We start from the raw sequence: 12,856 nt of genomic DNA, 5'->3' as shown, positions 1-12,856 counted from the left end.
ATTATGAATAAAAATGTATATTTGAATGCCTGCATGTTTTTGTGTTATGTTGCGCGACGCGTCACCCTCCCTCTTATAATAGAAATCTAGTGCAAACCGAGCCTCTTTGCCCGTCTGTCAGCTGATTTTAAGCTGACGTTGTTGCCACACTTGTTGCCACATGTCTTTGTTGCTGATGGTGTTAGGCCAACGAATCTGGAGGATTCGGCGCATACAGGTGTTTAGGAAAACTTGTAGTTTATTGGTTGTGATGGCAGTGGTCCTCCAGGTCTCAGCGCCATAGAGTAGGACTGACTTCACTTTGGTGTTAAAGATCCTGATCTTGGTTGTGATGGAAATGTCTCTTGAGCTCCAGATGTTTTTTAGTTGGAGAAAGGCTCCTCTGGCCTTGCCAATCATGGTTCTCACATCAGCATCTGTTCCACCTTGCTTGTTAACCATGCTTCCCAGGTAGGTGAAGTTGTCTACCTCTCCCAATTCTTCTCCTTCCAGAATGATGGGTGAAGTGTTGTCAGAATTGATTCTCATGACCTTGCTCTTCCCTCTGTGGATGTTAAGCCCAAGCCGAGTAGAGTTGTCAGAGATGGTACTGGTCTTTTCCTGCATCTGCTGCTGGGTGTGGGAGAGAAGGGCCAGGTCATCTGCAACGTCGAGGTCTTCTAACTGCGTCCATAATGTCCATTGTATGCCATTTCGTTTCTCTGCCGTGGATTGCTTCATGACCCAGTCTATTGCCAGCAGGAACAGAAATGGTGACAACAAACAGCCCTGTCTCACTCCAGTTTTTACCTGGAAGGTGTCGGTGGGTTGACCGCCATGAATCACCCTGCAGGTCATCCCCTCATAGGAGTTCCTGATAATATTTCTGTACTTCTCTGGCACTCCGTAGTGTCTGAGTAGCTTCCAGAGGGTCTCTCTATTCACGCTGTCGAACGCCTTTTCGTAGACAATGAAATTAATGAATAGGGGTGAATTCCACTCTAATGACTGCTCCAGTATTATCTGCAGTGTTGCAATCTGGTCTGTGTAGGATCTGTTTTTGCGGAAGCCCGCCTGGTGGTCTCGTAGCTGTGGGTCGACGGCGTCCTTCATCCTGTCCAGTATAATCCTGTTGAATACTTTTCCTGGGATGGATGGAGAGTAGTGGGATCCCTCTGTAGTTTGCACATTGGCTCATATCTCCTTTCTTTGGTATTTTGACAAGGTAGCCCTATTTCCATTCTGATGGGATGTGTTCTTCTTCCCATATCTTTTTGAAGAGATTGGAGCATCTCTTCCATCGTCTCTATATCGGCCTTCAGTGCTTCTGCCGGAATACCGTCGGGTCCTGCAGTCTTGCCGTTCCTCAGCTTCTTGATGGCTTTGCGGATCTCTTCCTTTGTTGGCACGCTGCAGTCTATCAGCAGATCCCAGCTGTCCACAACTACATGAAAATAAGACTATGCTTGTATTCTTCTTGCTAACGTTAATAATAATAATAATAATAATAATAATAATAATAATAATAATAATAATAATAATAATAATAATAATAATAATAATAATGCAGGACCTCTTTAGAGAGGTCTTTATTTGGCATGCAACGACATGGGACATGCAATGGGCGACACACACAGAAATACACACACTTTTTCTCAGGGTCGCCGATGCGATTGAGCTCTGCGCTTAACTTATCCCGTCGTCCTTCCCCCCAAGGGCAGCCAGGAGCAGACAGGGCGTTGGCGAGGTAACGCGCCCGGGGACCAATCCAAGTGTTCCTGCCCGTCTTTGTCAAGGACGCGACAGCGTCAGCGATCTGGTGTGCATGTTTTTCCATTGGGTTTATCTTATCAGGGGGGAAACCCTTGCGAGCACGGGGAGAACATGCAAACTCTACACAGAAAGGCCTGGGAGATACCCCACCTGTGTACCTGGCAACGCAGACACCTGGTCCACAAGCGGGAATCGAACCCTGGACCTTCTTGCTTTGAGGCGACAGTGTTAACCACTACACCACCGTGCTGCCATCTTAATCTCGACAATGTGATGTGCTTAGGTTAGCTAATTAGCATTCATCCAAACGTTAGACCACATGTTAGCTATCACCCTTTGTAGCAAGTCGTATCATATCAGCTATAACGTTATAGACATGCCATAAGCAATTATTGTTAATGAGCCATGCATGCAAGTCGAAATGTAATGTGTGGTGGTGAGTTTCATTTGTTTCAAATCATTCGGATCATCATCTGTTATAGTGGGTCTGATTGTGAAGATTAAAGCAATACTTCACACAGTTTTCACCATATGGGCAAATATGCCTATTACCCCTATTTAACCCACTTGAGAAGTCAATCACCAAGTTTCTGTGTCCCTGTGACAACTTTGAAATAGTCGCATTTTTGGCAGGGAGTACGAACGATAACTGATTATAAAGTCAGCCCCCCCTCAATAGTGAGTGCCGATGCCTCTCTCGCGGATGAACTCAACTCCTTTTACGCCAGGTTTGGAGTGAGCAGTGGTGACTTTAGCTCACCGGCTAATGACGTCACTGACGCGCCGGCTGCCGCGGGAGGGGGGGGGCTCATCCACGGGGGGGGGAGGACACACTCTCTCATTGACGGAACACAGCGTGAGATTAATGTTCAAGGGTATAAATACTCAGAAAGCGGCTGGCCCAGTGGGATAACAGGACGAATACTTAAGTCCTGTGCAAACCAGCCGGCCCCAGTATTTATATCCATATTCAATAAATCCCTGGCTGAGTCCGTGGTCCCTGCCTGCTTCAAAATGTCAACCATAATCCCTGTGCAAAAAAACTCCTCCCCAACAGGCCTTAATGACTACAGACCGGTGGCACTCACCTCTGTGGTCATGAAATGCTTTGAGAGGCTGGTCAAGGATTACATCTGTGCCTCCCTCCCTAGTAACATGGACCCACTGCAGTTTGCATACAGGGCAAACAGGTCCACTGACGATGCGGTCTCCCAAGTACTGCACAACACAGTGAGATTGCTGTTCATTGACTATAGTTCAGCTTTCAACACCATAGTCCCCACCAGACTGGTTGACAAGCTGATCGATCTGGGTCTGAGCTCCGCCATGAGCGCCTGGATCCTGGACTTTCTAAGTGACAGGCCCCAGGCGGTCAGGGTGGGGGGTCATACCTCCAGCAAAATCACCCTGAGTATCGGGTCCCCCCAGGGCTGCAGTTTCAAGTACCTGGGAGTCCACATCACAGAGGACCTGACATGGTCTACATGTAGCCGGTACAACGCTGTACCTGCCAAACACTTCGACCATGCCTTGAGTGGGAGTCGAACCCCGGGCGTCCGCACCGGGGCCAGCAACACAGACCGCTGTGCCAAGAAAGGATATCCTCTCTAACTAACCATGTCTATCCTGCCTCTGAGGATCAGGGGAGTGAGTTTTTACTTCTATGTACCGCTACCGAGCCAGCCACGTCTCTGGTCACACTATCGCTGTACATATCCGTTACATTCACCCCCCCTAAACTCACTCCACTCCACCCAAGGCACTTCGATGCCTTGAGTGGGATTCGAACCCCGGTCTCCCGCACCGCGGGCGACACCACAGACCTTTGCGCTAGGAAGGATATCCTTTCTAAGCGCTCAGTCTGGATGCCTCAGGGGAGTGAGTTTTACTTCTATGTACCGTAGTCACACTATCACGGTACATATCCGTTACATTCATCCCCCCTAAACTCACACCACTCAGGCATCCGGGTCACGGCACCACTGTAGCCGGTACAACGCTGTACCTGCCAAACACTTCGACCATGCCTTGAGTGGGAGTCGAACCCCGGGCGTCCGCACCGGGGCCAGCAACACAGACCGCTGTGCCAAGAAAGGATATCCTATCTAACTAACCATGTCTATCCTGCCTCTGAGGATCAGGGGAGTGAGTTTTTACTTCTATGTACCGCTACCGAGCAAGCCACGTCTCTGGTCACACTATCGCGGTACATATCCGTTACATTCACCCCCCCTAAACTCACTCCACTCCACCCAAGGCACTTCGATGCCTTGAGTGGGATTCGAACCCCGGTCTCCCGCACCGCGGGCGACACCACAGACCTTTGCGCTAGGAAGAAATTCCCTTCTAACTAACCATGTCTATCCTGTCTCTGAGGATCAGGGGAGTGAGTTTTACTTCTATGTACCGCTACCGAGCCAGCCACGTCTCTGGACACACTATCGCGGTACATATCCGTTACATACACACATAGATTCTGTGGTGAAAAAGGCGAAACAGCGCCTCTATCACCTGAGACAGCTAAGGAAGTTCAGAGTATCGGGGAAGAATACTCCACTCCTTCTACTCCGGGGCTGTAGAGAGCATTCTGACTGGAAACATCACTGCCTGGTTTGGAAACAGCATGGCACAGGACAGGAAGGCACTTCAGAGAGTGGTACGCTCAGCTGAGCATACTACGGGTATTGCACTACCACCCCTGCAGGACTTATATAACAGGAGGTGCAAATCCAGAGCCTGCAGAATTATGAAAGACCCTCACCACCCCAACAACAGCCTGTTTAAGCTGCTGTGGTCAGGCAAGCGCCTACGGTCACACGCTGCAAGAACAGAGAAACAAAATGTCACTTTATAAAAATGTAATCTTTAGAAACACTTTAAAAGAAGGAGGTACTGTATAGTTTAGATACATTAAATGCACAGACCGTTAACATTGTAAATTGTATATTACATAGTAGTGTATATAAGAACCAGTTGTTTCTCAGGAACCTAGCATGTCTTTTTTTACCATGCATATCTTGTGTCTTATCTATTTTATTTTTTCTATTAAATTTTTTTCGATGCCTATTTTATTCTATTTTATTATTGTATTTTGCACAATCAATGCGGGCATGACCACCCGCATTTCACTGTATGCCCTGGTATGTATGTGACAAATAAACCTCTTCATTCTTGATTTTTGATTTTGCTCCCCAAATAGTCCCAGTTATCTTTCTTTAAACGTCCTAATAACATGTTTGTGAACACATTTCCAGGCTCTGCAAAGAGGAGAGGTTGTCAGACCTTCTTTTATTGGCAATTGAGAAGGATGTTCCAATCAACCACAATGATGTCATAGAAATTTTTGGCCAACAGGAAGATTCGGTTGTGAACCGGGAGGAGAGGATCTAATTGTGTGTGTGTGTGTGTGTGTGTGTGTGTGTGTGTGTGTGTGTGTGTGTGTGTGTGTGTGTGTGTGTGTGTGTGTGTGTGTGTGTGTGTGTGTGTGTGTGTGTGTGTGTGTGTGTGTGTGTCGTGCGTGCGTGCGTGCGTGCGAGTAACATTGCATGTGTGGCTGTTTTGAATGGACACCAATGATTCTATTTCACACTATTCCACAATACTGTACCCATAGTAGTTGTATGAAAGCCTTGCTAATAAGACTACTTTGTTCTGTACTGGCCCTTTAAGAGTTTCTCCCCTTTAACGTGAGCAAGCTGGTCTCCGTGTTACTGTCTGACGACGTGCTGTAGTAGTTTACTCCTGTCCCGTTGGGATAACGTGTGCGTCAATGAACGTGAGTACAGTACCTGTGTTTAGTTCCTGCCTAGTTCGTTCATTCAGTTTACTCTGTACTTAGTGTGTCTCCGCTGATCCATTCCTGTTGACGTTGTTCCCTCTGTTATTGAAACACTGCGCCGTTAGCTTAGCTACACGTTAGCCAACCTAGGTTCCCCCTGCTATGATATGCTGCTGCGCTGCATGGCTAGCTTAGCCGCACGTTAGCTAGCCTAAGCTATAACTATAACTCACTCATTACCCCTAGTGAATCGAATGTATCTTACACCTGGTTTACAGTCCGCCTACCTATACTGTTTACATGCACCGAAGGAGTAATTCCATGCATAGGCTATGTAGGTTATATATAGTAACTCTGGTTAAGTGAATGCCTTAGTTACTAGTTGCACTATACTACTAATGGATATTATTGTAGCTATAGACCACATGTTTATGTACATCACTACTGTGTTATTAATGTATACTCTATTGTATTCCTTTGTAGATAACCACACATGCAAATCTCCCAAATACAACCAGTAACTGCAGCACGCCTCTGTGTAATTCTTTAATCGGAGTTACAACCCCATAGTGTCCGCCAGTTCCATCAAACGCACCCTGTGGAGGTTCTAGCCCTCCGTTTCAGTAGTCATTATATACCATATCTCTCTAAGTGACTTCTCTCTCTCTCTCTCTCTCTCTCTCTCTCTCTCTCTCTCTCTCTCTTATATAAGATAGCTTATATAAATGAACCTGTGCAATGAATAATCATTTAAGTGACCAAATTAATTACTGTTTACTGTTAATAATAAACGTCAGCTAAAATATAGTATTGTGTTGTATTTGCTTCATTATACATTACAGCATAGATACATACAGTACAGCCATAGATATTCATAACTGTACAGCCTGGGACTGCTCTGTGCACAGCAGCATTCTTGCAGTGTTTCTTGTCAGTTTCACTTTCTGCTGTGGCTGTAAGCAATGTCCAGGTACACAACTACTCATGTCCTCTAGCAGCCTGAGAGTAGTCTGCAATTGAGGAATCTTCTAATAATAATAATTATAATACATTTTGATAAATCCCGAACTATTCTAAGGCGTAATCATATAGTATGATGCAGTTTGTTGTACGATTCCATGTTACGAGTAAACTGAAAAAATTACAAATGGTACAAAACAAAGCAGCACGTATAGCGCTTCGCTGTGAGTACAGAACTAATGTTGCAGCGATGCACAGTTGTTTAACTTGGTTACTTGTCAAACATAAATTACTCTGCTCACTCCTTGTATTCACTAGGAATATTTTTGTTACAAAGATCCCCTCAATTTTATATAACAATTTATCAATAAGTCTTGACAGACACAACCATTCCACCAGACATGCTTCTGCACAAGGTTTTACACTTCCAAAAGTGAGGTCGAATGCAATGAAGCGAACTGTCATTGTAACTGAGGGGTACAATTCCCTGACTGTATTGTTAGATATGATACTTACTACCACTACCTTTGTACTTTATATTCGGCCACCCAGTACTCGGCATAAATATATTATGATAAACACTCTCACGTAGATGAAACGGATCCAACACAAATGTACGAAGTCGAAGTATGTATTTATTCCTACACAGCAATGGTGTGTAGAGCAAGCACTTAATCACTTAATTACATTTATGAATTGAAATAGTATGCACTTTTATGGCAAAGAGTATTCGTTGGTATATCAATAGAGAATGTCCAATCTCTGATGGCGCAGGCGGTAAATATACGACCTGGAATAGTTAAGGAATAACAGCAATGATACTTTAATGATTATAAGACTGGATACACTAGGGGGGTTAATCCGGTCGCTTGTAAGACAACAGGAGTAGGAGGGGGGGGGGGGTAGAGTCTGGCTGCCTCGTCCGGCCAAGGGTATCCTGGGTGAACCCACAGTCGTGCAGCTCGGTGCGCCAGCGATCCTTGGACCACAGATGAAAGCAGGTGGACTCTCTGTGAGCCGGCTCTCTCCGGTCCACGGGGGAGAGACGTGAAGCGACCTCGTCTTGCAGAGCGTCTCCTCACCTTGCGTCCTCTCCAGGGGGGGGGGGTTCCAACACACGGCAGTGTCGGGGGTCTTTATCCATGGAATAATCACTGTACACAAAGCATAATCCGTGCCTGGGAAGGCGGGCTGTCGTCGGTAGAATAATCCGGTATACAGGTCCACTCGCTCGTCGGCTCTGGGGCTCCTCGGATGCAGTCTCACATGGGGTCGACCATCCTGGATAAGCAGCCAGTTCTCTGCCCGAAACGATGGGGTACTGACTACGGTAGTATTCTCACCGCACGAAGCACTATATATTAACAGACTATTATTAGCTTAATAGACTACGTCCAACTCGACGATATAGTGCCAAATATGACTATTCAAATATTAATATACACGATGTCTCAATACCGATGGTAGGCCGAACTTGGCCTTACTCCCACACGTGGCGTCGCGGGGAGGCTTTACGTCTGTGACTCTATTGGAGGGTAAGAAACTGGACTGAAAAGGAAGTCCTACTTTAGTAGCGCAGTATATATACGCACTATGAACAAATAGTACCGTTAGTGGTGCGGTAGCCAGATTCCTACGCGGAACTAGGACTTGTTCGTACATGTTGAGCGGTACGTTTGAACTGGGTCTGGGGGGTATGGCAGCCTGGCACCAAGGTCTCGACCAATAGTAGAATGGAGACTATTATGGGATGTTCAGTAGGCTAGAATGGATATTCAATGCATATTGTACAAGGAATATACAAGGGATATCAAGGGATATTAGAGAATATACAAATACAATTAAATATATATATATAAATAAATATATATATTCGGTTTAATCTGGCCCTTCACAACAGTCATGTTCCGTGGTATGCAGGAATGGAACTCTCTTCCCAGACATGTTAAGCAGGAGAATAGTAAATGCTGTTTCAAAATCTTGGTAAAACAACATTTTCAACCAAAGAAATTGACATTCCCTAATAGATAGTGTGTACGTAAATTAAAATGTATGTGTCTGATAAATAGATAGGTATATATGGATGAAAAGGCATGTGTCTGATAGGGATATATTGTTAAAATATTGTATAATTTTGTATTTTTATATTGTATTATGAATTTGATTAGGGTTTTTATTGTTGTTTTAATTGTCTGTATGACATGTAAATGTTGTGAGTGTAGAAGGGTTTTTATTGTTGTTTTAATGGTCTGTATGTCATGTAAATGTTATGAGTGTATAAGGGTTTTTATTGTTGTTTTAATTGTCTGTATGACATGTAAATGTTGTGAGTGTATACGTCTGTAACTGTATCTTATGTGTTATGGACCCCAGGAAGAATAGCCCCAGCACTGCTGTGGCTAATGGGGATCCAAATAAACTTAAACTTAAACTTAAACATTCTCTGAATATTGGTTGATAATGCTAATAGTTTGGCTGGTTACGTTACGCTGTAGTTGGTGTTCTAACATTTTTATACATGTGCCCTTTTTCAGATTTGAGCACCTGCCCCTCTAAAGGTCTCTGCACGGCCATGATATCATCCTTGATTTCATCGAGTAGATCAAGAATTGCTTGAGCTGGCAACCTGTGTCTCCAGATGATTTCGGTCTCGCTTAAATCAAAAAGCGATATTCTCCTTCGAAATATTCTACACTCTTACTGTATTAGTACTGTACATACTGTACATAAAACAGATTATTGGACCACCAAGAACACATTTCTGACATTGAATTCAAAATAGCTCCCTCTAGTGGCAAAGATCTGAAATGTTACATATAGGTCACATTGGGCATTAACTCATTCAGCGCCGGGGATTAGTCGGGGCCCTGTGGTCGCATTGCCAAACATTAAAATATAGGACTGAGTCACCTTGTTTGTAGAGCTATAACTATATTCTATATTATAGCTATGGATACAATACTATGGCCCATTTGACATCACCTATCTTCAGTTCAAGATGCAAAAAAAAAAGAAAACCCATCCATACGTTCCCGTTTTATACTGTGGTGAATATAAGCATGGTTTTAGAGCGGTCTAGGGTAATTCATGAAATCCTGAGTTAAAGCCCTATACGTCGATTCCACTATACACGTTGCCATGTCTTGCCTGTATACGCTATTATCCCGACATCAAAACTAGATCGTAGCTATTATGTTCCATCATGAATGCATGAAAGGGGGGGGGGGGGGATTATTTGATTCAGTAACGGCATTCGCATTGAACACTAAAAATGGTTATCAGCCCGAACGGTATGAAAGCATTGCAGGATCAAGCTAAAATGTACGTCAAATCGCCATTACCTGTGGCCGGGAGTAATCCAAAAAGAATATTCCAATTGTTTGATCGCCAACTGGTATATGCAATGTCCATTTCATCTACGGCATAATTCACCACAACATATGGATCGGAGATATTTGACGCGCTTCGATGGAACCGGGTTAACCGTTCGCCTCACCCAAGGGTAGAAAGGGTGCTCGATACTGCCGTCCAGTGGCGGCTGGCCACTGGGGGCGCTCGGGCGCCGACCCCCCTGTTAAAAGAGAGAAGAACAAGAAATATTTTTTTTTGTTTTTTGTTTTATAGCCCTATAAATAATATAAACATGTTTAAAATGAATAATATTTACTCATTTTAAGTATGTTTGTGTTTCCAATGCACAATATAACGTTAATATATCAAATAAAAATAATCGTTTTCCTGAACAGGAAGTGACTCACTGTCGCATAGCCGCATTTCTCCTAGCCGTATTTCTCTCGGCCCGGGCTAGACGCAATAGCGCTCTGAGTGCGCGTGCACGACGTGCACTGTTTCATCGCTGTATCCGTCGCAGCCAATCAGTGCGTAACACGCTGTGCGTTGAAATATGATGTATTATGTTGGAAGCCGGGCGCGATTTGAAGCGGTCTAGGCAAGCAGCCTTAGCAGCGTCTAGAATTTCCGTAGCCGCATTTCGCGGAGACGCTCTCTGATTGGCCGACGACAGTTTTTTTTCCCGTAGCCACATTTCGCAGAGACGCTCTCTGATTGGCCGACGCGATGCCAGTACTTTTCCGTAGCCGCATTTCTCGGTTTTGTTTAGAAGTGGACAGTTTGCAGGATGTTCGATGCTGTGTGTTCATGTGTTGTGATGCAGTCTCGAGTCTGGACAGTGGGCAGTGGATATACATCGACAACAGTCTGGGGGACAGTCAGTGGACATACACTTTATCAAGCCCTCCGGCTGGACCACGTTTCAATTAAACAAAGTGAGTTAATTCTCTCTCTCTCTCTCTCTCTCTCTCTCTCTCTCTCTCTCTCTCTCTCTCTCTCTCTCTAACTAACTAACGTGATTCCGTGATTCTCTCTCTCTCGCTCTCTCTCTCTCTCTCTCTCTCTCTCTCTGAATGAAAACTTTATTTAACAGATTGCAGAATGGGTACAATACAGTACGGCTCAATATGGTGATAGTTGTACTGTAACTGTACCTACTTAAATATTCGTACGCTTGTGGTTTCTCTGACGCACACAGTAGGTGTAGTGTGGTGAGTGAGTGGCCGCGATCTCTCTCTCTCTCTCTCTCTCTCTCTCTCTCTCTCTCTGTGCGTATGTGTGTGTTTGGAGACGGAGCGAGTTTGTTTCTAACTTTTCTATTTATATATTGTGTTTCAAGTTGTGAATTAGACTGTACTTTATTTGACTGGTTGTGTGTTGTTGGTGGTTTGGTAGTGTTGTGGGGAGTCAGTGTTCGCTTGGTCAGCTGTCCGCTGCCAGTGACATGCCAATGCGTGGTACATGTTTGCAAAATGTTTGGTATAGCGCCCCCCATGGAGAAGAATGTACCGGCCGCCACTGCTGCCGTCTAGCGTGATGCGGCCGGTATTGCACTTTTACATTGGCATGAGGATTCCCCATGTTAACCCAGAGTCCGTGCGCCTGTAATGAATAGAAATATTGAATAAAAGAAATAACGATCAAATAATGAGTATACTCGTCGATGGCAGGGAATGAGTTAATGGTTAAACTAAAATGTTACATATATGTCACATTGGGCGTTAATCATTAAACATATTCCTCATTGGAAAATAAATAAATCAAGCTATAACTTTCCTTCTTCGGTTAAATACCCCCCCCCCCCCCCCCCCCCCCCCCAGATTTGTTTTACAACACAACATTTTGCAAACTGAATACAAATAAATAAGACTGCCTCATATTGGAGGTCTTCTCAAAAATATATTTAGAGTTTAGAAACAAATACACTTTTGTATCCTTAGCACCCTGTATCCTTAGCTAAATGTTATCAGCATGTGTGGCTTTTTAGCATAGGCCAAATGGAAAGATTTAAACTATTTCTTCTTCGCACATCGCATTTCTCACAGAGGGTGGTGGTTGCATTGGTTTTGCAGAATTTGCAACGGCCACGCTTGTCACATTTCACAGGCCAGTGCGCAACCTGGTCCACACGAACATCATCTGGAATTCCAACACAAGCTCTCTTGGGAGGTGCTGGTGGAGATGTGGCGTTGAGTGATGGGCGGCCCCTTCGTGACTGGAGGAGAATGAGGCTAGTTGCGACCTCTGCCTGGAAGCTCCTTTGTTTCAGTGGCTTTTGGACACCAAGTAGTTTGCAGTCATGGCGGTAGATCAGCCATGCGTTAACAAGGCCTAGCATTATGGTTTGCCAGAACAGGTAGAGGTACCACCTCCGGGGGGGCAAGGTAATAGTAGAAAGCAGTGTTGTAGTCGAGCCACAAAATTTGTAGTCTGAGTCGAGTCTCGAGTCCCCAGTGTTCGAGTCCGAGTCCAAGTCAGAGTCACCAAAGAAGAGCCCGAGTCGAGTGTCCATTACCCTAGTCCGAGTCCAAGTCATCAAGGTTGAGTCCACTCCACTCTGGCAGCTGACATACTAATAAAAAAGGTCTACATTAAACATAAATGACACAGCAGTCACCATCTCAAATGGAGTTTATTTACTTTGTGACACAATAGCCAAACCAATGCATTAGCCATCAATATATTATGCCAAATGATTAGGGCCTATTACAAAAACAATTACAAATAAATAACTATTTATCAATTAACAATTCCTAGTCCTCGTCTGCACCTTCTGAGTCCGAAAGCAGTCAATGCTCGAGTCCAAGTCTGAGTCGAGTCAGGAGTCCTGAAAATCAGTCCTGGACTCGAGTACTACAACACTGGTAGACAGATATACATTTAGGCAATACAATTTGATCTGAATACACATTTTAAAGAAATGACATTGAAATATGACTGACATTTGTTTTAATATGCTTTGAACAATTAAAAAAATTAACAATATAAAATATATTAACTAAATATCATTGAATC

The sequence above is a fragment of the Notolepis coatsorum genome (assembly GCF_963971535.1).
Source record: "Notolepis coatsorum genome assembly, chromosome: 16".
Lineage (NCBI taxonomy): Eukaryota > Metazoa > Chordata > Actinopteri > Aulopiformes > Paralepididae > Notolepis > Notolepis coatsorum.
Note: the sequence above shows the minus strand (reverse complement) of the source record.